This window comes from Aquila chrysaetos, chromosome 2 (assembly GCF_900496995.4).
Source record: "Aquila chrysaetos chrysaetos chromosome 2, bAquChr1.4, whole genome shotgun sequence".
Lineage (NCBI taxonomy): Eukaryota > Metazoa > Chordata > Aves > Accipitriformes > Accipitridae > Aquila > Aquila chrysaetos.
In genome coordinates, this window is record NC_044005.1 from 67,030,380 (window position 1) to 67,056,031 (window position 25,652).

At 41.4% G+C, this 25,652-nt stretch overlaps 1 protein-coding gene and 1 long non-coding RNA gene across 5 annotated transcripts in view; one reads left to right on the forward strand and one right to left on the reverse strand.

Moving 5' to 3' along the window:
• Positions 1-793: 793 nt before the first annotated feature.
• Positions 794-14,818, reverse strand: LOC115336621. 2 transcript variants are annotated; one of them, XR_003921850.1, is made up of 4 exons: positions 13,787-14,818; positions 13,098-13,169; positions 11,017-12,204; positions 794-2,899 (listed from the first exon to the last, which is right to left on the reverse strand). It is a non-coding gene; the product is annotated as an uncharacterized LOC115336621 (long non-coding RNA). The 2 variants fall into 2 exon arrangements; XR_003921851.1 differs by lacking the exon at positions 13,098-13,169.
• Positions 14,819-14,887: 69 nt separating this feature from the next.
• The window catches only part of GPR63 (G protein-coupled receptor 63), a 31,469-nt gene continuing 20,704 nt past the window's right edge, over positions 14,888-25,652 (forward strand). For 2 of the 3 annotated variants that reach the window (XM_030029516.1, XM_030029520.1), the window contains exon 1: positions 14,888-15,276. The gene's annotated coding sequence lies outside the window, so the exon portion shown is untranslated. Of the gene's footprint in view, positions 15,277-15,907; positions 16,054-25,652 lie in introns of those variants that run through there. The other variant, XM_030029519.2, reaches the window with a different exon arrangement.

Genomic DNA, 25,652 nt, shown 5'->3' on the forward strand with positions numbered 1-25,652 from the left:
AACTAGAAAGCAGCAATACTTTCATCTCTTTTCACTCATTATAAATAAATTGGATCCTTATCCAGATTTGCGACACAGGGTAGGTATCAAAGATTTGTATAATATTGTTTAGTGTTTAGAAAATATTTAATCATCACTGAAAAGTACAGTTTGCATTATTCCCATTTTTCATGCCAACATGATTTGTATGGCAGCCAATGTATGCTAATTAGAGAATCTCCCTAATTAATTTTTGTCAGTGTGGTGCCCCAACATGACTTAAAATGTACAGCTTAATGTATTAAATGTGTTAAAATTGCTTCTACTTCCCATTGTATACCAGGGAGTAATTTGCTATTAACAGTAAGTGTTTACAACAATCTTTAGATGCACATATTCTAATTAAAGTGAACGTGCAACATGTTGGCCAAGGATGAGTCATACTTCACAACACCTCTACAGGGAAGGAGATCTGAGTTGTGTATTCTTCTAAAGCAACGGCCAACAAGAATAAATTGTTTTCTTTTGTGTCAAATGTATTTTGTGTTGCTTATTGCTTGCCTAGAGGATGGATTAGTGAACATGAAAGTACGAAGACTGGGCATACATACTGCATGGGACAAGGGTGGCAGCTGCAATAGAGGGCTGGAGGGAGGGCTATTTGAAAACTTGGTTGATTACATTTTGTTGCTAAGCACAAAGCCTACTCTATGTGCATTTTTATCACTCAGGAACAAGGTACCAGCATATGCCATCCTAGTTACCATGGTTTCCATTCAGCCACAGTGCCCTCTCAGAAAAGAAACAACTTTAGTTTTATATTCATTACATATATTCCTTAGGTATCTTAAAACCAGAATTGCAACGTGAATTATCTATAGACAGATCATCATGATTTGGTTCTTGAACGCGACGCATAGTTTCCCAGACCTAAAAGCATCTCCTCTCACCCCAGAGAGGTTTGAAAAGAAACACCCTCGCAGACACGCCTGTCGTCAAAGAGGGCTGAACCTTTTGAACGTTGCCGGTTATTGATGCACCCTGACAGCGAATGGATTGTGCAATCCCAACTCGGCGCCAGATGGTACCGTCACGTCACTAGCGGGCAGTGATGGACTGAGGGCCTGGAAGAGGCTGCCGGGAACCTCCAGGGGCCGCCGCTGGCGTCCTGCCCCGCTGCCAGGAGGGCACGCTTCGCCGCTGTGATGGTCGGGGTGAAGAAAAAAGATCCGAAGTGCGAGGGCAGTCCTCTCGCAAAAGGAGTAGGTGCTTGTATTCTCGTAAGAGAAGGATGAAGGCGTTTTGAACACAATGTTTATTCTGAAGGTGTCAGGCTAGATCAACAGCTTCTGGTCTCTGCACCTTTCAGCAGCTCCAGAAAGTGCAATGCACAGTGACCCACTCTCTAGCAAGGCCCCTTGCAGTCTCTAGCTATATTTAAATCACACAACATTCAGTGTGATACTTTCCTAGGAGAATCTACAGTAATTTAGTTCAGGCGATACAGAATACATGCAAAGAAGCAAAATATGAGAGGGATTAATGCTATCAGAACAACAGCCAATGTTCTCCATTTTTTCTGAATTTTCACCTTTTCAATGCAGCCGTGGTGTTCTCAGCATATGATGAACAAAGATAGCAGAAGCTGGTCTTTAGGTAGCAAATGTGAAATGACATACAAAATACGCTAAGACAGATGGGATAATCTCATTTTTAAATGTCTGTTGAAAGAACCAAGAATGAAATCATTAGTAGTAAAAAAGCAAATTTCAGTAGGCTTCACAGTCAGATCACAATCACTGAACAAACCTCTCTGTGATTTTCTGACCCATCACCATTTCTGACTTCCTACATATCCTAAAATACTTGTGAAATGAGGCTCCAGTTACAGTTGTCACTAGAAAACTGCAAGAAAAGACACTCCCTACCCTAATTGTCCTTTCTCCCACCTCTATAGCTGATTAGAGCTGTGGTAAATCTGTAGTAAATAACTGTTGGAAAATGTTGACAAGTTAATTGGGCTCATAACTGCGAAGGCAATGAGACATTTCTGCAACTGTTTAGATCAGCTTTGTCAGGAGTAAGTCAGTTACAACAGCGACACATTTAATTCTACAAAGAACACATGGAGAATAAATCAACTTTTAGGCTTGAATTACAGTGCAGGAGGGATAATTACTATAGCAGAGCATGCACTTAGAAACAAAAACCTTTTCTAGTGCACAAACACCTGGAACAGAATTACACTCAAAATTAATGTTGAGTATCCAAAAAATATAAAATGGGAATATTGAATAAAACAGTTATACCATTTTGAGCTACAAGAATTTACATTCTCAGCGGGGATGGAGAAGGGCAGCTTTGAACAGACTTCCAAAACATGTTGAGGTGATGCTGATCCACTAGGCATCCATTTGTTCCCCAAAGCCAATGAACAATTGTGGAGCTGCTTGCATCTGTTTGTTCCACAGTCCTGCCTGGTAGGTGGATTACATGCATGTGCAGTCTGGAAGGCCTGCTTCAGTTAGAAATGTATATAAATCAGAGCCACTTATAAAGACTAGAAGTCATATCAAAAACCTAAGGTGAGCTTTGAGATCTGGATCGATAGAACTGAGCTCTTTTACATAACTGCCCGGCACCAAATTTTGCCAATTTTGTGTTCAGCTAAGTACAAACTGGCAATTTGTTCTTCTTGCTATGTACATTCTCAGATATTATAAACCTGTACCTGGTTTAAAACTTAGCAATAGTACATAGCGTGCTAATTAAAATGTGTATGACATTTCAAGTCTATCTAGGTAAAATAAACTCAGGCAGGTGATGTGATGAATTACTGAGTTTTACAAAATTTTACCTGTTATAAAAGCTTGGTTTCCTTGTTCGGCATGCCACTGAATGTTCCCATTAATCAAGGGCACTTTGGAACAAAGGACATACATTTGAAAAAAATAGCATCTTCACTTTGGAGTCACCTCATCTGTATGAGTTTGTGGGAGTTTTCTTGGAACACAGAGGGAGGCTGTAACACAATCTAAGTTATTTCTCATCTACAACAAACGGCTATAAAGAGGTAGGAATTACAGTATTATCAGTCCCAAGCACAGAAAAGTCTTGTGTCCCAGTTGCCAAGGATCGTATTACTGCCCTCAAGCATCAGGGAATTTTAAAAGAAATATGGGGTTCATGGGGCTTATTTGATTTACAATTATTGAGTCTTTGCTGCAGACTTTTAATCTTTTCTTTACAATCATAAGGCTTAGAAACTTCCATTAAAAAAAAGATGGCAATAAAGCTTTTACTCCACTAGAAGGGCTGAAGGATTTAAAACTTCTTGCAAGAAAAAAAGGTAATATATTCTTTCTCTCTGAGAAAAAAATAGGTGAGTTAATGTAAAATCCATGATAGCTTAATCAGATATTGAGGATTGGTTTGGAGGGAGGTTTTCCAGCACATAGTTAGGCATTTTCTTCAACATTTGTTTCTTGTCATTTTCACAAAAGAGGAAAACTGACAGTAGGTCATATATTCTGCTATAGATGGAATTATATCCCAGATATCCAGAAACCACACTGCTGATCCAGCATACAGTGGATTATTGTTGACAGAGAATAATTACAATTTTTCTACTCAAGAAGAGATTGCCTTTTAGAGATGTATGAAATAATCCCATATATCATCTGTATACCACTTTGGATTACCACTAAATAAAAGTATTGTATAAATCTACAGTGCTATTGTTTGTTAGGAAAAGCCCTCAGTAGATTACAAAAGGAGTTTTTGTTTAAACTAACTGACCTTTATTTCTTCTGAATTATTCCAGAGCAAATTATGTCTTTCAATGGTTTATGGTTATTCTGAGTTCTTCCTTTATCTTTATTTTCATACTTCATATAATCTTAGACATGACCACTGTGATGATCTAATGTGATCTAAAATAAAGTGATGTAATGTTTCCTTAATTTCCTATTTCTTTGAAATAGAAAAGAAGCTTTAGGGAAAAAAAACAAACCCACTATTGATCAAACAATTTCAAGTGAGAGGAAATCCTGCACAATCCTTAGAAAATTACCGGAGTGATTTACTATCTTCATGGTTCAAGACTGAGCTCTACTTCTAGGCTGACTGACTGTGGTAAGCTTTCAACCATTTATTGCCTCTTCTTTAACCAGTGTTTATGGCACTGAAAACCAACTGTGTTCCCCATGAAGATACTTACAAACTGTGATTTAGTAATATAACGACGTCATCTCTAATGCATATACAAAGAAATGGACATAGTATTAGTCTAGCAACCATTGAAGAAGGATAGGAAATACCTCTAGAACTACAATTGTCAGGAAAATGACAGGCCTACTCAAAATATCAACTATTCCAAAAGAGATGCTCACAGTAGCTCTAACACGAAACCTGCCCTGTTCATTCTGTTGAGGAAAAACACCCCGGAGGCTGTAGAAGTCATTTTGTTTTCGCACCCTGCAGACTGTTCTGAGACCTGCTGTATCTCTTAAGTACACTGATGTTATCATGTCAAGCTGTGACTGAAACATTTTCTATTAAGGCTGGAGCTAACACTATGATACAAGGGATCTTTTCCATTTCTAGCTTCTGTATGTGTCCCTGTAGGCTGGTACTTTGCAATGAGGGCACTAAAATGGCAAACAGGCTTTGAGGAACATGTAGCTACTGTGCATTGTCAGTCCTGCAAGCCAGTCCTTCTTTTAATGTATAATTAGATTGTGGAACTCATTGCCGTGAGATGTTACAGTGGTCAAAAGTATAAGTAGATTAAAAAAGAAGTTAAAAAAAAACCAGAACACTGAAGTGAAACTCCCTGTGTAGCTGTTAAACACAGCAGTCGGGATGTAACATCTTCTAGGAAGAACAAGTGATTTAGGAAGTCCTTAAGTCACTGACTGCTGGAAACCAGACGTAGTCATTTGGTACACAGCCTGTTTCTTACGCTGCTCCTGTAAGCATCTACTGATCACCCGTAAGAAGAGTGCACTGGGCTAAAACATGCCAGCATGAGTGCCATGCTAAAGCTGCGTGGTAGCTTTGTGGTTGACTCGCCAGCCTTGAGACATGAATCGGTCAAGGTGTCAAACACCCCTTCGCCAACATTTCAGCACTCGCATGGACCAGCAGTGTGGTACAGAGGCACCCAAACAAGCCAAGAAGAAATGGGCCTTAGGGCAGCATGAAAGGAAGCATAACAGTTTTTGAGTTAGACCCACAAGTCCATATCGTCGATTGGTTCTTCCTAACATCTATCAGGCATTTCTCAGTGTGCCACAGGAAAACATCTGAGAATGCATAAATCTGGAAGCAAAGTGTGTTCACCCTGTCCAGAAACGTTGCAAGCTTAGTATTCAAACGTCCTCACTGTACTGAGACTATCATTCAGACTGCAGCAGAAATAACTGGTTGCATAGACAGAGCTACTGGGCTGTGCCATAGTCACCACAGAAACGGCAGAAGCTGTTGCTGTCCTTTCTTTCAGAGTTCACGTGCGTCTGGAGTTCAGCTTGTGGAATGGCCTCCGTGGGTGCTCCTAATCTACTTCTGCACAAAGTCAGCTGGCACAGTTTAACCTATTGCTTAATGTATTTTGAGCTAATCTTGGCTGACCTTTTGCTGCAGCAAATAAGAAACACTTGTACGAACCTTTCTGCTGGCTCAGCTCTAATGACAGTGCCCTCCAGCAGAAAAGCAGTCATGTCTAAAACTTCCACAGATACTTTCACAAAAGTTATTTAACACAACTCCACAGCTCACTAAGAGCTCACTCCCTGCACAGGCAAGGTCTAGCAGAGCAGAATGTGGATTTTCTCCTTTTAATCCCTAAGACAGAGCTGTAGCTATGTCCCCACATAGACAGTAGGATGCTCAGACTGCAGAACTCAGGGTTTTTTTTTGGTTGTTCTGCACAAGAAAGAAAGACTCCAGGCTGTCTTACAGCCTTCTGATTAAATTGGCAGAGCTGAAAATCACAGATGTCATCTTTGTACCGAAAAGAGTTCATCCCATCGTGAATTCTGCTGAAAAGCTGTTCCAGAATCTGATTCTTCTGATGATTAGAAATGTTCTAAATTTCAAGCCTAAATTTATTCATAGCTCTTCTCCCTCCTTGGTGATTGCCATCTCACTGCCTGTGTATTTATAGGCATCAATCATAATATTAGAAAGGACTTTATATAGAGCAATCAGGAGAAATATGCTTCAGTAAACATGATCTGAAATTGAAAAAAGGATGGTTTTATTTTTCCAAGTTTGTGGGTTAAAAGACATCTTTGCTGTAATCACCTCCTCCCTGCATTAAAAAAAAAAAATCGGAAAAAAAAAAATCAGAGCTGGCATCAGCTGGTCTATTTGAAGACAAAAAGGGAAAGGAGTATGCTGATCATTAGCAAAAGGTTGATTCTTCAAACATGTTTACTTTTAATAACAGAGTTGCTTTAAAAGGACATAGAGCTTTCACATTAACAATCTTTTTCTCCCCAGTAATCATCATTCATAAGAATAGAATAGTGTCAAATTATTCAATTTTAAATGGGTATTTTACTTATTCTTTGGATATTTTACAACCCACCCTCCTAAAAAACCAACAGGTAGCATCTTCTTTTATTTGCTAGAAAACTGACTTAAAATGTCTGGATTTTTAAAATGCAAAACTAAACCAGCAAAAAGCATTATAAAAGATGCTGTTTGTTCAATTGCCTTTACAGGTGCCCTACATTATTGCTTCATGTGGATACTGAATAGACAAGAACTAATGTGCCAAGCAAAATGTAATATGCAAACCATCTGATCGCTAGAAAGTCATTACTTCTCTCTTTGTCTAAGTAAAATGGGTAAGCAAAAATTTATTTCTTCAGCCTGCATCTGTTTGTTTGAACTCTACTGCTACTGCAAGTCCTTCAAGTCTGAGGGTGCATCATATACAGGGTATATGCACACATACACACACAAAAAACTCAGTGTCATGAAGTCTCTGATAACAACCCCCTAACTGCTCTTGGCATTACTGCATCTAAAAATTAGAGATGAAGTTAAGAAAAGAAATAAAAACCTATGAAGATTGCAGTAATGTTTAAGGAGCACCCATTCCCCTCCTCCTTATCTACTCAGCACGGAGATCACCAGCCACAAAGCAAGCAGCTGACTTTTCTACCGCAGGACTCAGGTACTGCTCCAAAGATAACTCTATTTTGTTCTTTCTGCTGTCTTCCTATCTAGAATCTACATCTACAGCATTTTCACCTTGTCTACCGCATACCAAAGATATGTTTGAACTTTTATTTAAATAAGAATTCCACTTCGCTCAAAGTAGAGCTGCTCCTTTGGAAGGCCTAGAACACTGTGACCGATAGACATATTCATACATTATACAAGAAATTGTAAAAGTAATCATTCACGGGATTCAGAATGAAATTCTGAACCGGTACAGGTTAACATCACTTCTAAAAATTAACAACACTATTTAAGTGGCTAAATGAGTTGGCTTTCTCTGAAGCACGCAGATTGTCACATAGCATTGCTAGATCTAATGACCAGATACAGCTCAGAAAAGAAATGTTAAGAGTTTTTCAGACTGAAGTTCTCTGAAATCACTGGGTGAATTTGTAGTAGCATTCAAACAAAAGGCAAAAAGGTGTTTGGCATCATCTGAAATGGTAGTGAGAGCGCATCATTTTGCCTCAACTCTAGTGTAACTATTGTATCCACACTTTGAATGCTTTATGCAGTTCTGGTCTTGGTATCTGGAAAAGGACATGGTAGAGTTAGGGACGATACAGAGAAGACAACTGAAATTATTAAAGGGATTAAAGGGAGTGGCTGCCTTATGAGATCAGACTAAAAAATTTGAGACTTTTCAACTGGGAGAGTGCTGTGGTGAGATTTGTTCAAGGTTTATGAAATCATGACGGTGGCTGAAAAGATAAATATGGAACCATTTTTCATCAAATCACAGTTTGGCTCATTTGGCAAAATTAGTTTAAAACAGATAAAAAGAACACATTACTTTACAGAGTGGCTAGTGAATTCCTGCACTTGCTGCCAAAAGGGGTTGTGGAAGCAGATCCCAACAGCAGGTTCAAAGAGGAACTGGACAAGTTCACGTACAACAGGTCCAAAAATGGATAGTAAAAGGACTAGGCAAGGATCTACCTTCCTAACAGCCATGGAAGCCAGCGGACTACAAGGAAAAAGTCCTGAAGAAGGCGGCAAAGCTTGTGTACGCTCTATAAATAGTTTCTCCTACTGCTGCTGTTTCTATTTGCTTTTTTCTTTAGGTATGTATTAGCAAAACCTTGAAGCCCCCCTAGGGAGGGAGGAGGCTGAAGGTAACAAAAACAAGGAGAAAAAATGAAGTACAGTGAACAACAAATGAAAGAAAGGGAAGAGTTACAGGATTGAAAATACAGAGAGAGGGAACTGGAGGAGGGCATGTAGCAGAGAAACGCTGACATCAACCCGCCACTTCTTGAAGGTTAACCGAGGAGCAGGTGGATGCTGCCCAGTAATGCTCTGCCTGGAGATGTGGGAGGATGATGGAATGAATGGTCACCAGTCCCACAGTCACCAGGATCCCCCCACCAAGCTTCCTTCTTCTGGTTACATGAATAACCGACAGGGACAGGGCCTAGAAAAGGTTGATGAGGAGGTCCTGCAAGTTGGAAGGGCCTTGGTTAGGGAGTGTATACATAAAAAGTTGAGAGGAAAAAGTTCAGCTAGGACTTCAATGAGAATTTCTGGAGGAGAGGCCGCAGCCTGCCTCATCTGATGTACACTCAAAGTACCTGATGTGCATCAGGGTCTCTTGCCACTACGAGAGAAAAAAAGGATCCCCAGTCTGACCCCATAGGGCATTTCCTGTGTTCACGTGTGTTCTTTGACATCTTCTTTCTCTCTTGAGCAGTGTGAGTTGTAAAAGCCTCCACAGGTGAAAGTCACTGTTAAATTACTACTGCTGTTCTAAAAATGGTAAGACATATTTAGGACAAAGGGAACTTAAAAAGAATTTGAAAAATTAGCTAATCCCAGGTGTAATTAAAATAAGGTAGTATCTTTTTTTAAAGAGAGAACTGAAAATTATGTCCAACACCACAGTAAAATGTGTATATTCTTATTAAATCCATTGAATATGAAATTGTTTTAAACTCACTATTTCATGTTCATTCTTTGCTGAAGTTACTTACTAATTCAGAGAAGGGAATTCCAACACAGATATTTCACAGTGGTAAATTGTTTGCCTTAGTTACTCTAATGCTCTCTTTCAACGATAAGTGAGTTTTTCACCATTATTTTTAGTTAACTGGAGGATCTATGAAGCATTTGTCATTGGTTTTGTTACAGAGGTCCCTTCATAACATTAGGTTCATGGGGCATTGCCTTTGGTTCTGAATAAAAAGAAATCAGATTTTTTTTTTAATAAATAATATCAATGTTGTCCATCTTGATTTATAGCATCTATTAAAAATAAAATTTTCTGGTGAATGAATGGCAACAGTTTGAACATGATGCACAGAATTAGATTTTGCAATACCGAATTTGCAACAGCAGAAAAGAAAGGTGCCTTGTGGCAGAAGTCCTGTTCTGTTATGCTTTTCCTAGAGAGTGTAGTTGCACAAAACACTGGACATGTTCAGACACTGCAGTGTAGATAGATAGTTTCCTGCATTAAGACATTGGAAAGTCAGCCCAGCTAGATTCACTAGACTATAATGTAAGGACCCCAAACTGTTTGCTGAAAATAAAGCCTGTTATTTAAATTCCTATGTTATCAGTAAAAATAATTGTTTTAAAACCAAAGATATCAATACGTACCAGAAAGGTTCTACTGAAAATTGGATCTAGTAACTGGAGTAGATATAAATCTAGTCTGAATGTGACAGAATAGCAAATTTATAAAACCAGACACAGCTGGCATCTGGATGGGGGAAAGACTACACTTCTTTTATTACACCCTCTGCATGGAAGCACAGAAAACACTAAACTGGGGGGAGGGAAGGGCAGAGAGTAGGGAAAGAAGTTTATAGTTTCTCTCTAGGAAGTCCATGAATCAAGATTTTTTGCTCCTGGTTCCTGGTTTAAAGAACAGAATGAAACAAAGGTCATGCTAAAAAGAGTATATCAACTTTAGTAATATAGGACATAGCCTCCCTGCCAAGACACCAGAAAGTGTCCAGCATACTGACTACAAGGGGAGGTTCTCTTATGGGAGAGTCTAAATGAAGAGAAGTGTTGTGAGTGTCAGTCCTTTCTTAAAACTGGGACATGGGATGAAGATACATAGTTCTGAGTTGAGTTTCAGGGGCAAAATATCACTTTGGAGACTATTCCGTGCCGTGTAATCCACTTCCACAAACTTCTGAAATTATTGTAATTGCTGAAGGATTTCAGTTACAGCCCAGACATTTCAGGGTCTTATAGATTGGAAGTTGAGTGCTGAATTTTCCTGAAACATTTTTTCATGGCGATGTGGCTGGCACACAGATGCAATAGAGCTTTGGTTTATCTTGCTTCAAAGGCAAACAGTAGCAACTGAAGCAGCAAATGGTCCTTGAGAGAAAGGTGAATTTATGAAGTTTGTTGACCATCTTTTCATTTTTGTAATGAGAAATAAAAGACGAATGACTTCAATAGCAGTCAGATGGCCAAAAGAGAAGACAAGAGACACTGAATGCATGGTGATACCTGAAATTACATAATAAATGATCTCATATTTGTTCAGCAATGACACAAATTTTGCTCAAATGCTTTCTCTTTCTCTCTCTCTCTCTTCCTGTCAGAATAAAAACAGGATAGAAAACACAGTACTGAAGCTGTGAGGAAATGCCTAGTTGATATTTGCCCCACTGCCAAAGCAGCTCTAGAGGACCTCATTTTTCTAAAGAAAGGTGTGAAAGCATTTTCATCCTACATTTCAAACTCGGCTCCAGTTCACAAGCCTTCTGCATAAATTCTCAGATAAATGTCATAAATTTCCATTTCAAAATAGCAGTCTGTTTTTTCAGTATAATCCTTACTCACCCAGTCTTTCTTCACTCACGCCAGTTACTGTGGTGAGCTTGCTTGCATTCCACATATGGGCAGAACAAAGTACTTGTGTAACTTCAAGCACATGAATAACCTCACCAAGGTCAGACCTTGGTACTGTCCCTTCGTTATTATGCTATGCTGTGTTTTTTCATGTTTTCAAATTCATTCTATTACAAAGAAAAAGCAGGCAAGAAGGACGATAAGGTTGGGGTTTTTTTAATGTTGGATATACCAGAAACCACATTTTGAAGCCTTCCTTTTCTTCAGGGCACAGAGTTCAGAGGCAGCCTTGAAACTGAAGACTCTTTTGGAGTTGTATACAACTAACTGCTTAATAAAGTAACTGCAAACATAAGATCTCTCAACGTTTGATTTTTGTTCTGCTACTGTTAAAAAAAAAATAAATCTAACAGCATCATTTTATCATCCGTGTTCAATGTTTCAAAAAAGCAGACTTTTCCTTTTGGGGAAGTCTTCCCTGATACTCCCACCCCAACATTACTCTTTGGCCTGTTCTGTAAGAAAAAAAATCTGAATTTTAGATTAGATCTGAAGAAAAAAGGCTGAATTTTAGTAAAAACTGAAGAGCAGTCACGTTATGTCCTGATTTCCCTTCAAACAATATCAATGGTTTCACAAAAATGTCTGACCATTTGCTCTGAGTTTTCACATACTATATTGAAAATCATCACTGAACAGAGTTAAATATCATAAATATGAATAGAATAATCAGGAAAAGTCTAAATAATGCTGAAATGCTCATGTAGGATGCTTTCAATTGATGGCTGTTTCAAGAATTCTGACAGTTGCGCACAAAGTGAATTAGCATAAGCATTATGTTACTTATATTGAAATAATAGTAATAACAATTTAATGTAATCAGCACAGTGATGAAGTGATGAGTCATTGCTCTAGGAAAATGACCAAGGAGTCTGGAAAAGGCTAACAAATACTATAGTCAATGAAGATTCCCTGCCGTTAGTATTATCTCGGAATTAATGAGACTCGTCTCCACTGTTATAACAGTAGACATAAAGAGACACTCACCTTCAAGGCCTTGTTTGCACTGAGGCATTACTTAAAACAGATCAGTTCTACCTTACCGGACTTAGCACAGTTTGGAGCCGTAAAGCATACCGGCAATCAGCAACTTGACCACTGTGTTGTCCAAGTCCCTCCCTGGTAAACGAAACAAAAAAGGCCAGTGCTTCATTCAGCATTGCTGTTCCATGCTGCATCATGGGAAGAGGCACATACACTACTGCTACTGCAAGAGATGGGGGAGTTCTGGGGGGGAAAAAAAAAAAAAAAAAGCACAGTTCACATCTGCTAATTAAATTTAGCCTCCTTGTGGAACCTGCTTTTGGAGTGAGGTAATTCAGAGGATCCTCATTTGTACAATAGAATTTTCTCCTAACTTCTTCCTGCGCAAGACCTGTTTTTCCCTGCTTTTTTGGGTCTGAATGACTAAGCTTTTCTGCAGTCTTTTCTCAAGAAAACCTTTTTTCTTCCATCCAAGGAACAGCTGGAATAACTAGCCCTTTGTATTTTAAGTTATTCATTAAAGTTAAACGGCTTTCTCTTCAAGCTTGTCCTAGGGCAACTATTATAAGGTTAACCTTTCTACAGCTGTGAATCCAGGTAAGTTTCTCAATTTTCTCTGCACCCAGCCAGACACAAATATGTATGAATATGCCTTTGCTATGGTTCATAGTTGTTACCTCAATACCTATTCTGATTTCCCAAAGCAGCACTGAACATCAAGGGGAAAAAGGTTACAAGCCACAAAAGGCAGTTTCAGAAGGTCAGAGAGAACCTCATCGTTTGGGTTTTTTTGGTAAGACAGATAGTGATCCTCAATACAGCGTCCCAGATACAGCTAGATTATTGTACTTATTACAGGAGTAACAAAAAAACCCAAACCAAACCCCAAACCAGTCAGTTCCCTACAGAGCAATCCTGTGTAACAGAGTCTTTACCCCAATGACATATCCCCACAGATCACCATCCCTGCTCCAACTGGAGCCTTATAAAGACTCTCCCAAATCTGGGGTGTTCCTTGGCAAGCTCACCAAGAAAGCGGGTTCCTTTCTGCTTTAGTTTCTCTTTTCAAATTACACTCCTCGAATGCTTTCCTAAAGCTCCTTTCCAAAACAAAGAAGGAGATGTGAAGCTTATACCAAAAAGAGAGGGACATTTACACAAATCCATTGGGTACAATTAGGTAGATTGAGAATTAAACAACTTCTTGTATCCACTGCTATTTGTAGTTCCTTGCTTTGGCAGTAAGAACCAGACATTGTCAGGTTTAATTACTCAAAAAGACCACTATAGGATCATTTTAAAATGTGTTGTTGCCTCTTCCACAAGATGGAGTGCAGTGACAACATCTGAGGATTTTCAAATTGAATCAATATATCATGTCTCCCCTGTGCTAGAAAAAGCCTTTAAAGACTTTAGCCAACCACAGCAAAACAAATCAGAAACCCCCGTGAGGCAGTTTCTCACTGGTTAGGTATGCTTATTTCAGACGGGAGGAGTTCAGAGTGCATCCCAGGAAACAAATAGAGCCCGCAGGTTTTTTTCTTTCTACACTCAAAATGGGCAGTAGAACTTAACAGCGATTTTCCTCTAACAGGAAATTAAAACAAAAAAAGTGCTCACACCCACTTGTTAAAGAAGATATAAGAAAAAAAAAAATTTGTACTTGGTCAAGAATTTTTAAAGCAGCCAGAACAAATTGCTTCCTCTCTGGATTTACCTAGTGGTTCTCAACCATAGCCTTGTGGGTGCAGGACACCTGAACTCAATCAAGAGTTGTACTTCTCAAAAGTCAGAGTACCAGCGGATGTAGCCGCCAACGTTCTGCTGGCATCGCATCAGCTTCATGCTTAAGAGATCCATTTGGGAGAATGAGAAGCTTCCTTTTTCTCTTCTCTCATGTTCTGAGTTCACTGCGAGTAGTTGTGATCTGACATAGAGACCTGTTAGCCGGCAATCAGGTAAATGCAGTCTGAATAGAAAAAGGGATTGTGAAAGACTCTTCCTGGTTCAGACATCAAGTTCTGTAATATAATATAGAGTTTTCATATCAATTTACATCCTTGTAAACCTGATTAATATGATAGAGTGAGTCTTGCCACGTAATACATATTTTAATTACGAAAATAAAACGACTAGCTAAGGCCACATTAAGCTACCCTGAACCACATAGACTTTGCCCTGAAATTACTAGCTATCGCCTTGCGCTTCTCAGCAGTGTCCACGACACCCCAGTTTGGAGGTGATACGGCCGCCAACACCACGCGCCGTGCGACCTCAGCGCGGCAACTACAACCTGTTTGGCAAATCTTCCTCCTTACCGAGTTAGCTACGTGGGCAATGAGGAGACATAAGGGCTCGTCTTAGTCCTTAAAAAGCAGCCGGCACAACTCTGTATACACCGAGGCACCAACTCTTCAGGTACGCGAGGACTGCACCACCACCAAGCGCGTGTGGTATTCATGCCCCCGCCTGGCAGAGGGGCTCGGAGCTCCCCCGCGTTCGTTAATCCCGCTTTCGGCATCTCCGCCACCCGGATTTTTACAAGAGCCGCCTCCGACTCTACACCAACAGCCTGCTCGACGCTTGAGCGGCGAGAAACGCGCGGAGGCCCCGCAGAGCGGCTGAGCCCGGCCTGAGCCGCCCCTCTGCCCGCAGGTGCGGCGGACCCCGCGCTCCGAGCGGGGCCGGCGGGCTGGGGCCGGCCGCGCCGCCGGGGAGCTCCCACCGCCGCCGCCGGCCGCTCGGCCGGAGCGTGCGCGCCCCCGGGAGGCGGAGCCGCGGCGCGGGCGGGGCTCGGGGGCGCTGCGGCGAGCGGGACGGGCGGCGGCGGGGAGGAGGAGGAGGAGGGCGGGAGGAAGGGAGGCGCTGGCTCGCCTGCCCGCTTCTCCGGCCGGCGGTTCCGCGGCGCTGCTTGTGCGGCAGAGCCGCCGCCGAAGCAAATGGGGAGGCGGCGCTGAGCAGGCTGCCCTCCGGGGGGGGGGGGGGGGTCGGCGGCCGGGGGCAGCGGCGTGCCGGGCGGGCGGGCGGGCGAGTAATGCCCCTCACTTTCCTGCTTGCGCTGCCCTTCCTCCTCCTCCTCCTCCCGCTCCCGGCTTTGAAGCTTTTGTTTTCCCCGTCCGCTGCGATGCCAGGAAACTTCCCGGAGGGATGGGCTCAGGCCGGGCTTGTGCTGCGCTGGGCTCCGCAGGGCACCGGCCACGCCGTGAGGTGAGGCGAGGCGAGGCGTTGCGCCGCGGCCGGCGGTGGTTCCGCGGGGCTGGGCTGCAGCTGCCCCTGCTCCGAAGTGGGGGCGGCGGTCTGGGCGGCAGCAGGGGGTAGAGTTGCAGCGGCGACGGCCGAGAGCCCCGCACGGTTATGCCGGTTCCCCCAGCCGGGGTCCCGCGGCCGGGGGCGGGTGGGGGGTGAGGCGTTCCAGCCCCGGGGAGGGACCCGCAGGGGTCCTGCCGCGTCCCGCGGCCGTGCCCGTGGGCTAGGCCGGTTCGGGGGTCGGCGCCCCGAGGAGGCTGCGCGGGCCCAGGGCGGCCGGGCGCCCCCTCTCCCGGCGGCGCGGCGGGAGCCGTTGGCGGGCAACGGTCAGCGGCGCGCGGGCTCGGCGGCGGCGGCGGCGGGGCCCGGGGGCGGGAGTGCCGCCAGCCCCGGGCGGGCGCCCTCGGCCGCGTCCCGGGGCCGCGGGGGCAGGCACGGCCGCCCGTCGGGGCGCCTGCGGGGGGTTTCCTCCTCCTCCGGCGGCGGCGGCGGGGGCCGGGTGCGGAGGCGGCGTGTGGGGGCCGCGCTTCCGGCTGGGGCTTCGTCCCCGTGAGCTGGCCTCGCTCTTGGAAGCTCTGCAGCTGAAGGCCGGTGAGGCAGGGGCGGATGGAGGCCCCCTTCCTCCCCGAGGCGGGACACTTGGTTAGGGACAGGGCGGGGCTGGCGGCTTGCTGTCACCTGCGCTTCAGACTCGTGTCGGCGCGAAACTCTTGGTCGGGGAGAACCTGCCGGTGTCAGGTACCGTGTGCGTGTTGCTCCTGATGTGTGGGGAGTCGCTCCTGGGAAAAAAGAGGTGTCCCACTCGAAAAATACCAGTTGGTTTTCATCTACTTAAACGAGTATGTAATTTTTATTTGGGTCTTCCACATGGTTTTCTTCATACTTGATTTTCAAAAGTCAGACGGCACAGTGCAGCCTAATATGTATGTAAGAAAGCGTATCATAAAGTTTTCCTTGTAAATCAGCAAAAACACTTTTCCAGGAAAACGGTGGATTTGCATAACGTACCCAGGTAACATATGTATTTTGAATGGTCCGAGCTAGGTATAGCTGGGAAGTTAGATCCACGCCCAAGAGGGTTGTTAAAATTGTTTATTCTTACTGAAAACACGAATGCTTAAGCAGTGGCAAATAAGTTTTGCACAATGCATTTTCTGTGGGACGTCTTACACATTCTAACATTAGAGCAAAGGCAGCAGAGGCATAGGATTCTGAAAGGGGTAGTTTTAAATAGACCATTTCTAGGTATCTGAAATTGTAAAGAGATTTCAAAGAGTGCCGAGAACACGGAATAGCCATGTCTTCTCAGTTGTCAAATGTATTTTAACTGTTGTTTTTGCACAGTTTTCTATTGTGAGAACATATTTGCCAACATTGCTGTAGCTACGTTTCCAGGATAACATAATAGATTCACTAGTAATTATATTTTTAGTCTACAGAAGCAGATTTGGTAATGACTAGTAATTAGAAGAATAATAATTTCTAAATAACTTTCATTTGAAATATTTACTGCCAAATGATCAGCTCTCAGAAACCCAGCTTCTTATGCTATTCTGCATGACTCATTTATTAGAGAGTAGCCTTACTATAAGAGTGTATTTTAAATGTGTAGAACTCTTTTTTTTTTTTTTTTTTTTTTTTTTTTTTTTTTTTTTAAACTGAGAAGATAAATGAGACTGTGGATATTAGTAGATCATATGCAAGGTCTGCCTTCTCAGAGGAAATGGGAAGAAGCCAAGATGGGCTGTACTAATTTCTGATTTTCTTCTTGTATACTACGATGTGTAGATGACTTTTGTCAGATGGTGCTTGTCAGGCTATGCTCGTATGCTTCTCTGCATGTGCCCCTTTTAAAGTCTTCCTCTAAGAATAACAGCAGACAAAGCCTGGAGAGGCTATGACCACTTCTCTACCGGTTAATTAAATGTACCCAAGACTGTTTTCTGGTCCTGAAGCCAACTGGCATGGATTAGCCCTTGTCAATGCTGCTACACTCTCCTGCCTTCCAGAATGGGATAGCTGAATACAAGCTACTGGTTGGGACTGGATCCTGGCTTGTGTTAAATCTGAAATCATGCCCCAGAATTGCCTGGGAGAGCTATAGCTGGCCTGGGTTAGAAGGATGCTGTGCCGGTCTGTAGCAGTTCAGCGGTCTGCGTGACTGAGTAAGTTCCATTGCCCGGGAATGGTTCCTGGCATTGCTTGATTTACTAGTGTGGACAGTCTGTCAGTAATGCTGTAAGTATCCTCTCTTAACTCTGTGCTCAATCATAGTGATCTAATTTCCCTGCATTGAGGATCTCTGGCACTATAAAATGCTACTTTTCATAGTCAGCTGCTTAGAACTGCCAGAGCTGCTTTCTTCTCCACTTGTACGGGTGGGTGAAGAGGGAGTAGGTGAAGGCTTGGTGGCTTTCCCACTTGCCCATAAGGGAGGGGTAAATAGGATCAGGGAAAGGCTTACATGACTTGTTCTGCTTGTCTGGGAATGTACTCCCAGAGCAATGCATGTCTGTGAGCAGTCCTGAGGGCTAGATGTGAACAGTCCATGGCCTGCATTGTCATGCTGTTTTGCTACTTTGCAATTATTTTGCTACAAGTAACAAGTTGGGCAGAGCAAGTTTTTTGTTTTTTGTTGTTTTTTTTTTAACGCTCTGAAGATTATTTACTTCTAGATGCCTGGAGAGATTACTAGCCTGTTTAATTTATTAGAATAGATGTTTAAACTAAATCATTGTGGACTCTCACCATGCTTGCTGTCTTTTTTGCCACTGAAATTATGAACAAAGTCTGTATGCTTCATAACATTTCTGTAAGTGTGTGTTTTGGTTCACGTTTTTGCAGTATCTCGCTGTTTGGCTCAATAATGTAATAGTGAGTGTGCATTCTATTTTATGCTGTGCTTGCTTTTTGAGTATCGATACGTGTAGTTAATCTCACATAATAGTCTCATAAATAAATTTCAAAGCAATTCTAACGGATGTCAGACTTAATTGTTACAAATGAGGAAAGTGAGGCAAGAGGAAGTGTCAAAGGAATATCTAAGGAATCCTAGTTGTAGAATCCAGAAGTAGAATCTCAGACTGAAAACTGATCTGTCAGGTCGTACTCCCTCTCATAGACATATAAAATACTTTAATATAATGGTGTATTTTTTCTCTATATTTGCTGGTAGCTGTTATTTTGCTAACCTAGCTAGTAGCGCAATTTGAACTTAAATAGGAAAATTGTTTAGTTACCTTATTTCCAGTTGAGGTTAACGCTTAGATACTTACCTAAACCTTACGTATGCGACAGGACTTGGTAAATGCTTTAAAGTACTTTCCCAAACAAGCAGCTTGTCTCAGTGAAATTCCAGTCGATTTCATTTGAATGAAATTTCATAAAATACAAATCTTACCATTGAGACATTTCAACGTGTACTTTAGGAGAAAGGTGAGCTATCCTTTTCTTCTGCCTCTGTGTAAAAGCACTGATTCAGTATTTATGCTTAGGCACATGTTGAAGTGTCTGAGGACTCCCACTGGTTTGAATGGCACTTAGAGAAATCTCTTGCATAACTGTAACCTAATTTACCTCAATCTAGATGTATATTATACACAAGCTGTGTTTAAAAAAAATATTGTTAAGACCACATAAGCACAGAAGTGTTTAGAAATTTAAAGCTTTGAAGTGGTGATGATGTGGCCTTTGGGAGCTGTGCTTTATACTATCTAGGATCTGATTTTTTTCAGAGCACTTAGCACCTCAAATTGGGCAACAAAAATTAGTGGATGGTTATGATTTTTGCATCTCTTCCTTGATTTTCTCCTTGGAGTTACTAAGGCAAGGTTTGAATTGTGTTGATTAAATATGACATGGTGACACACGATAATTGTGGAAAAAGCAAGGTTTTGAACAGTTGTTCATCTTGGTGAGCACAGGGCCTTCTAAAGGAAACTGGATTCTGTGTGGATAAGTAGTATTTAGTCATGTAGTTAAAGCCTGTCATAGAATTTAATTACAGTTGTATAACTGCTGCTTTTCAAGTCTTCAGAGCTTGACTTTCAAACCCTAATAGCATTCATTTTTTAACAATAGTTTTTGGCTGTGTAATTTTACCAGTGCTTTTTTTTTATCCCTGAAGCAAATGGGAGCAAAAGGAGTATTTCTTTTTTTGTGGTATCTTTGATGACTTCTTACGTCCTTAGCAGAGTTAGAACCTCTAAATGCCAGTTCAGGCTGTAACTGTCCGAGCTGTAGCAGTAGGTCATGATCCATATGTGGATTGACAATGAAGGGAAATAGCATGGTTTATACATGGATTATGAAATAGCCCACGTTATGTCATAATTTTTATATAATATAATATAGCTGACTTAAGGACGATGGTGAAACTTTGAGGCTTACTTTCCCTTCTGTTGTCCACAGGACAATGCTGTCTGGTGACTTTAATGTTGTTTTCCCTGCAATATTTTACTGACCTGTTTCTTCTGGGCCATTGTGTTGCCCAGCTGTTTCCTGTGTTATTCTGCCAGATCCTTCTCTTGGTTGATTTAATATATAATTTCTAGTTGCTAGTCACTCTAGTTGGCCAGTTAGAATATTTTATGCTAATCTAGTTTGCAGCCCTCTAGTTGCATGGGTCAGGTCAGCTGGCCAAGAAGATCAGGTCAAGAAAGCAAACAGGAAACAGGCTTTCAGATCCAGTGCTCAGATTTAACAGGCTGTGGTGAAGGAATAATCGCTGTTACAGCCTAAGTGGGCTGAGGCTGGAGCATAGTACTATAGAATAATTGAGATTGGAAGAGACCTCAGGAGGTCACACAGGCCGCTACTCTGCTCAGCGCTGAGCTAGATTGAAAGTTAGATGAGATTGCTCAGGATCATGTCCGCTTGAGTTTTGAACGTTGCTAAGGATGGAGATTCTGCAATATCTGTGAGTAACCTGTTCCATTGTTTGACCACTCTCACTATAAATCTTTTTTTCCTAAGGCCTAATTGAAGTTACCCATACTGTAGCGTGTGTGTATTGTCCCTCATCCTTTGCTGTGAACCTCCAAGAAGAATCTGGTTCTTGTGCTCATTAAAAACAACAGATTTTTTTCAGGTGCTTAGTAACATGCTCTCTGTCAGGAATATATATTACTTTTGCCAAACACATAAAAACCAATCCTTTTCCAGCCAGTCTTGCAGACCTTATTCAATAGCATGCTGATCAAATCAGTTGAATTACTTTTTTTTTCTTATGTGGGCAAAATGAAAATTTTTTGCTAGCCTTGCTTTTTGAAACAGATGAGATGTTTGAAATGTCTCCTTTCTTTCTCCCACATAATCATGCATTGTATTTTCCAGCAGGTGCCTGCCTCATTATGTGCAGTGAATGGATGCTGGTGGTTTAGGAGGTAAATCTGTGTCTTCAATTTGAGCTTCTGAAAGCTAGCTATCTTGTCCCTTGATTTTTTTCAACCTCATTAGGTGTATGAACCCCTGCATAGCAAATTTAAACCCACTGACAATAGGCTACCTTTCAGGGATCTCTTAGAAATAATCTGCAGAGCACTATGGTGACACTGAGGAAGTCTCAACTAGCCTTCCAGGCACAGTCAGTGGAGGAAACAAGCTTGTCCAGAGAGTGGTTTATGCCACCTATGGCTGAATTACTTGCTCAGTGTCTTTCTGTCTCAATGGCTCTTTTAGCCTTGCTATCCAGCTTTTAGGGCAGCTACATTTAAGCAAGATTAATCCTCAGTGAGCACCTTTGCAGTCCTTTATTTTCTTGTCATTATTCAATATATGGTCACATGCCTTATTTACAACCCATTCTGAATGCTTAATAATGAACTTTAACGTGTGTTTCTTCTGTGGTGGTGTTTGTCCTTATAATATCTCAGTTCTTCAGGAACATTAAATTATCTTCATTACTCACTATCTTGTGCAAGCTATCTTCTCATTTTAAAAACAGGAGAAGGGGAAAAAAACTGGTAGGAAAAAAGTTCACAAACAAGAGGTGTTCAGTTTGGGTTGCTTTGGGCACAAGGTGAAAACTTTGCCACAAAGTGGGAGAAAAAAAAAAGTGTATTTTTAATGCAAATTGTGAAATAATAATCCTGCTGTTCTAAAGCTGTCTTAGAACTTCAAAACCTGATACTACTTAGAAGTGGCTGTTGCTACAAGTTTTCTGCATCAGTAGTGTAATTCATGAAATTATCCCTTTCAAAGGATTGTACAGGGTTCATTGTGTATAATGATAGGAAAGAGAGTATGATATCTTGTGAAAAATAGAGATGACTTTTTTGTCAGACTTGAAAAGTAATTTGAAAACACATGATATTATATGTTGATTAAGTTCTTATCTTCAGTAGATAATATTCCAGCAAGCCTTTTATTACTTGATCATTTTGATTTAGGCTCTTCTGTCAGTTGTCACTTCTGAATTTTCTTTAGACATTTTTCTGGAGTCTTACATGATATTTGTGGATGTGTTTAGAAATACACGCACATAATGTATTCATGATATTTTGATTCCTGTATCACTAACTGTATGTGTATACACTGTTGCATATATAAACTCTAAAGTGCAGATAGTGATTTCAAATTGTATTTGTATCCAAATTTCCTGTGCTTCATCTTACTACTGAAATGATTTTAAGAAACAAAGTAAAAAATCTCCAAACCAAAACCCAAACTTCCCACATCTAGCCAAAGACATGCTGTGAAACGTTGAAGTAATATGTGTGTTATGTTTGCGCTTCCATTCTCTCAAAAATGCGTACATGCATACTGGTACCCCAGACCTTTGTACGCTTGTATTGAATACTCTGGAAAAATTTGTGTGTGGCCTGGAGAGGAACTGCCTGTTTATTTTTGGAGGAAAATCAACTGAGTAGCAGTGGGGCCTCCCACCTCTTGCCTTATTTCTGATTTGAAGAGTTCATGAGTTGGTAGACCTGAGAAGTTAATTCCATCCTTCACACTACTGAATTCATTCAGCATGTCTGCTCAGGCTCCAAGTGTGTCACTTATGATAAGGAGGTGACATTTGAAAGAAATTTGGCAATATTTAATACTGACTCATAAAGGCATGTTCAGAGTAGTTATAACAGGGAGAGGTTGTACTATGCCTTACTGGTATATTGGGACATCTGCATCTGCCATAAGAAATTTCCATTGCATTTATTATGAGGATAGGGACAAGGCTGAGTGCATTTGTTGACTGAAGTTAAGAGTCTTTTTCCTCCCTGTTCCCTTCATTTTGATAAGAAGGCAAGTTCTGACTGCATTTATCTTTTCTGGAAATATCAAATCAAAGCATGAAATCTCAGGTAATAGCACTTCTGCTGTTAAACTGCTAGAACCAAATGAACTAGATTAAATGTGTGTTTTCAAGGCCACCGCAAATGATAGACTTGAAAAAGCGTCTCCACGGTACACTGGCAATATGGTGATACACTTCGAGCTATTATCAGCAAGACTGAAAATGTAATAGCCCCTGTACATTCTCTCTGGTTTCCCCACTGTTTTCAAAGTCTATCTCTGTTCCTGGGTATGCAGCTATTTGAATAATTAATTGGATTCTTCATTTCTTGATGCCAATATAAATTAATATGAATTAGGCATTGGCTCAGGGACTGACCAGTCACTTCGGTGGTCTTCCAAGATTTCGCACTTCTAAAGCAATGAGGAAGATGGATGATTTCGATTCCATTATGGTGTTTCATGGGCTCCTGGCAAGCTCCAGAGCACACTGAGGATCCCAGCATCCTAACTCCGGGAAGGGGTGGCCTGGTGAATCACTCCTGGGGTAGGCTGGTGTCAGCCATTGACAGGGCAATTTCTATAGTTTTCTGAAAACAGAATTGTGGAATGCACCTCTTGAGCATTATGCAGCTCTTGTATAGAAGCATACATCCTAGTCAGTTGTTCAGGCAGTACAGATGTATGCAGAACGATGTAGATATGTAAGAGGTGTGGAGTTCACGTACAGTACTGTTAAGAAACAAGGTAATTAGAATAGGTATCTGAAATGGTTTAGATGAATTTGCTTTCCAGAAATGCATGTCCTGTCTGACTGCTGAGTAAACTTATGGGATTACCTCAAAGCTGTGTTGAAACTAAGTGAGATCAGTCTCAGCCCTACTAGGAAGAAAATGTGTGTGTGGGGGGAAAAACAGATGCTAATAAGGAAGCAGACTTCCTTAAGGTCTTAAGTTGGGGCTTCGTATTGATGAGCACTTACTAAAGTTGCCAGACATTTCCAAAAGGCCTACCCAGTTCACTACACAGCCAGTCTGGAGACTGCGACACCACTGTGTTCTAAGTATTTCAAAGAGCTGTCATCTACATCATGAAAAAGATTAAACTCATTCTTTGAAAATGTTTTCCAAAATATATGTAATCGATTGTATGTATCAGTTGATTAAAAGCCTGTTTCCTGACAACTTGCTGTGGTCACTCATATAACATACATATAGTTGAATATATAAGTGATTTTAGACTAGTATTTGTGACTTTGACCCATTTCTTCCCTCACCTGGGAGAGAAGACATGAAGAACTGTCATTGCTTCTGTCTGATATAGTCAGCCTGCTTCTTTATTGGAACCAGCCACCATCAAAGCATCTGAGAAACGTTGGTTGTAGTCAACAGTCACGTGGGAATTGTTTGAGGTTTCCAGAGTAAGTGCTACTTTATTAAGTACTTCCTAGAGGGACGCTAGCCAATGAACAGCAGTGAGAAACACCGTTTGGTACCTCGCCTGAAGAGACCCCTGATTTATGAAAGCTCAAATCTCTCTTCAGTTGCTGTCAGCAGGTCAGGCAATATGGACTTGTATGCCACCACTGTACAGTAGAGTCAGGCAAAGCTATGCAGGTCTATCACTGAAATGGTTCACTGCATGGCAAAATGATTCTGTGGATTAAAGACTGGCTTGGTGTTGATGGGTCTTTGAGGTGTAGGCAATGAGGAGGTGGTTCTGCTCCACATAACTGGTTAGTTTGCCTGTTAGATAAGAACTAAATGTCTTTTTGCCAGGTTGGAGTTGCCAAATTCATGCAAAATGGTGTGCGGTTAAGATGCATTCTGCTATTTTAAGTCGTATCCGTTCATCCTGGTGGTAGATGGCCTGATGTTACCTAGTTTCATCTTAGCTTGGCTACAGCGTTGGGCAATTGCTTGTTACCCTCCACTCTCTGAACTGGCTTTCCCGAATATTTTGAATTTGTGATTTTTATGCTCTTAATGATGTTTAAATGTTGCTGTTGGGGACTGGTTTTTTATTTTAGTTTATACAGATGATATTTATAGTTTTAGATGCAAAACCTGAAGAGTAAGTATTTTTAAGACAAGTGGCTCTACTTTGTAATGTGATTAACTTTTATTGGGGTTTTTTGACTGCCGTAGCATTACATCCCAGGTCTTTCAAATTACTTCTCTTAGAGAAGTCTTAAGAGAACAGGTTGACCTTGTACAGTTCTGAAGGCTCCTTCAGCTGGCTGTCGTGGAACAAAGATGAAAGAAATGTTTTCATTTCTGAAACTCTTGGTGGAAGATGATACGCAAGATCTCCTCAGAGCCAGGACTTAGGTCTTCAGCTTTGCTTAGGACTGCAATGTCAGGAAAGAGATGCTGTTTTAACACCTAGAAGTTGAAAGGCTGTGTGCTGTTCTCAGTATGTGAATCACTTATTCAAGCTAGAGCAGGGAGAGTTTGCGCGTGCGTGTGTGTGTGTTAAGAACATTATTGCCTTTCCAGATTCATTTATACGGTCACTAATCATGATGACTGTATGCTGTTTAAAATATAAATGTTTTTGAGCCTATTTCCGGTACAGGAGGATATGGTTTGGGAATTTAGCTTTCTGCAGCCAGATGGATTATAGCGTTGCTAAGGAAACAGACTATAAATGAAGTGGCAGCTGAGTGTCCCTAGAACATCAGACTGCTCGAAGCTGGTATTTTAAACTCATTTAGGTGGGTAGATAAATTGATGATGCGATGAGAAGTTAATTTCATGTATTTTATGGTTCGTTGATTTTCATTGCTTTGTTAGTATTTACAAAAGGTACCTTAACTTCCCACTCAGACCACCTGGTGTGTGGGTCACTGAACAAAAATTTGCTGTTAAAATTAGAAAATGGACAAAAGCTGTACAGTAAAACAGATTCAAAAATAATCATTAAAACTACTGCTCAGTGGTTGGGTAACTGTGTAACAAAGACCTGGCAGCAGTATGGTCCTACTGAAAAGCAGGGACTAGGAAGTAAGCTGAGATTCTTCAAAGTACATGGGAAAGAATAGAGCTATTACGGACCTGGAGAAGTTACAGATTTTGAACTTAATGTATAAGCTGTTTAAC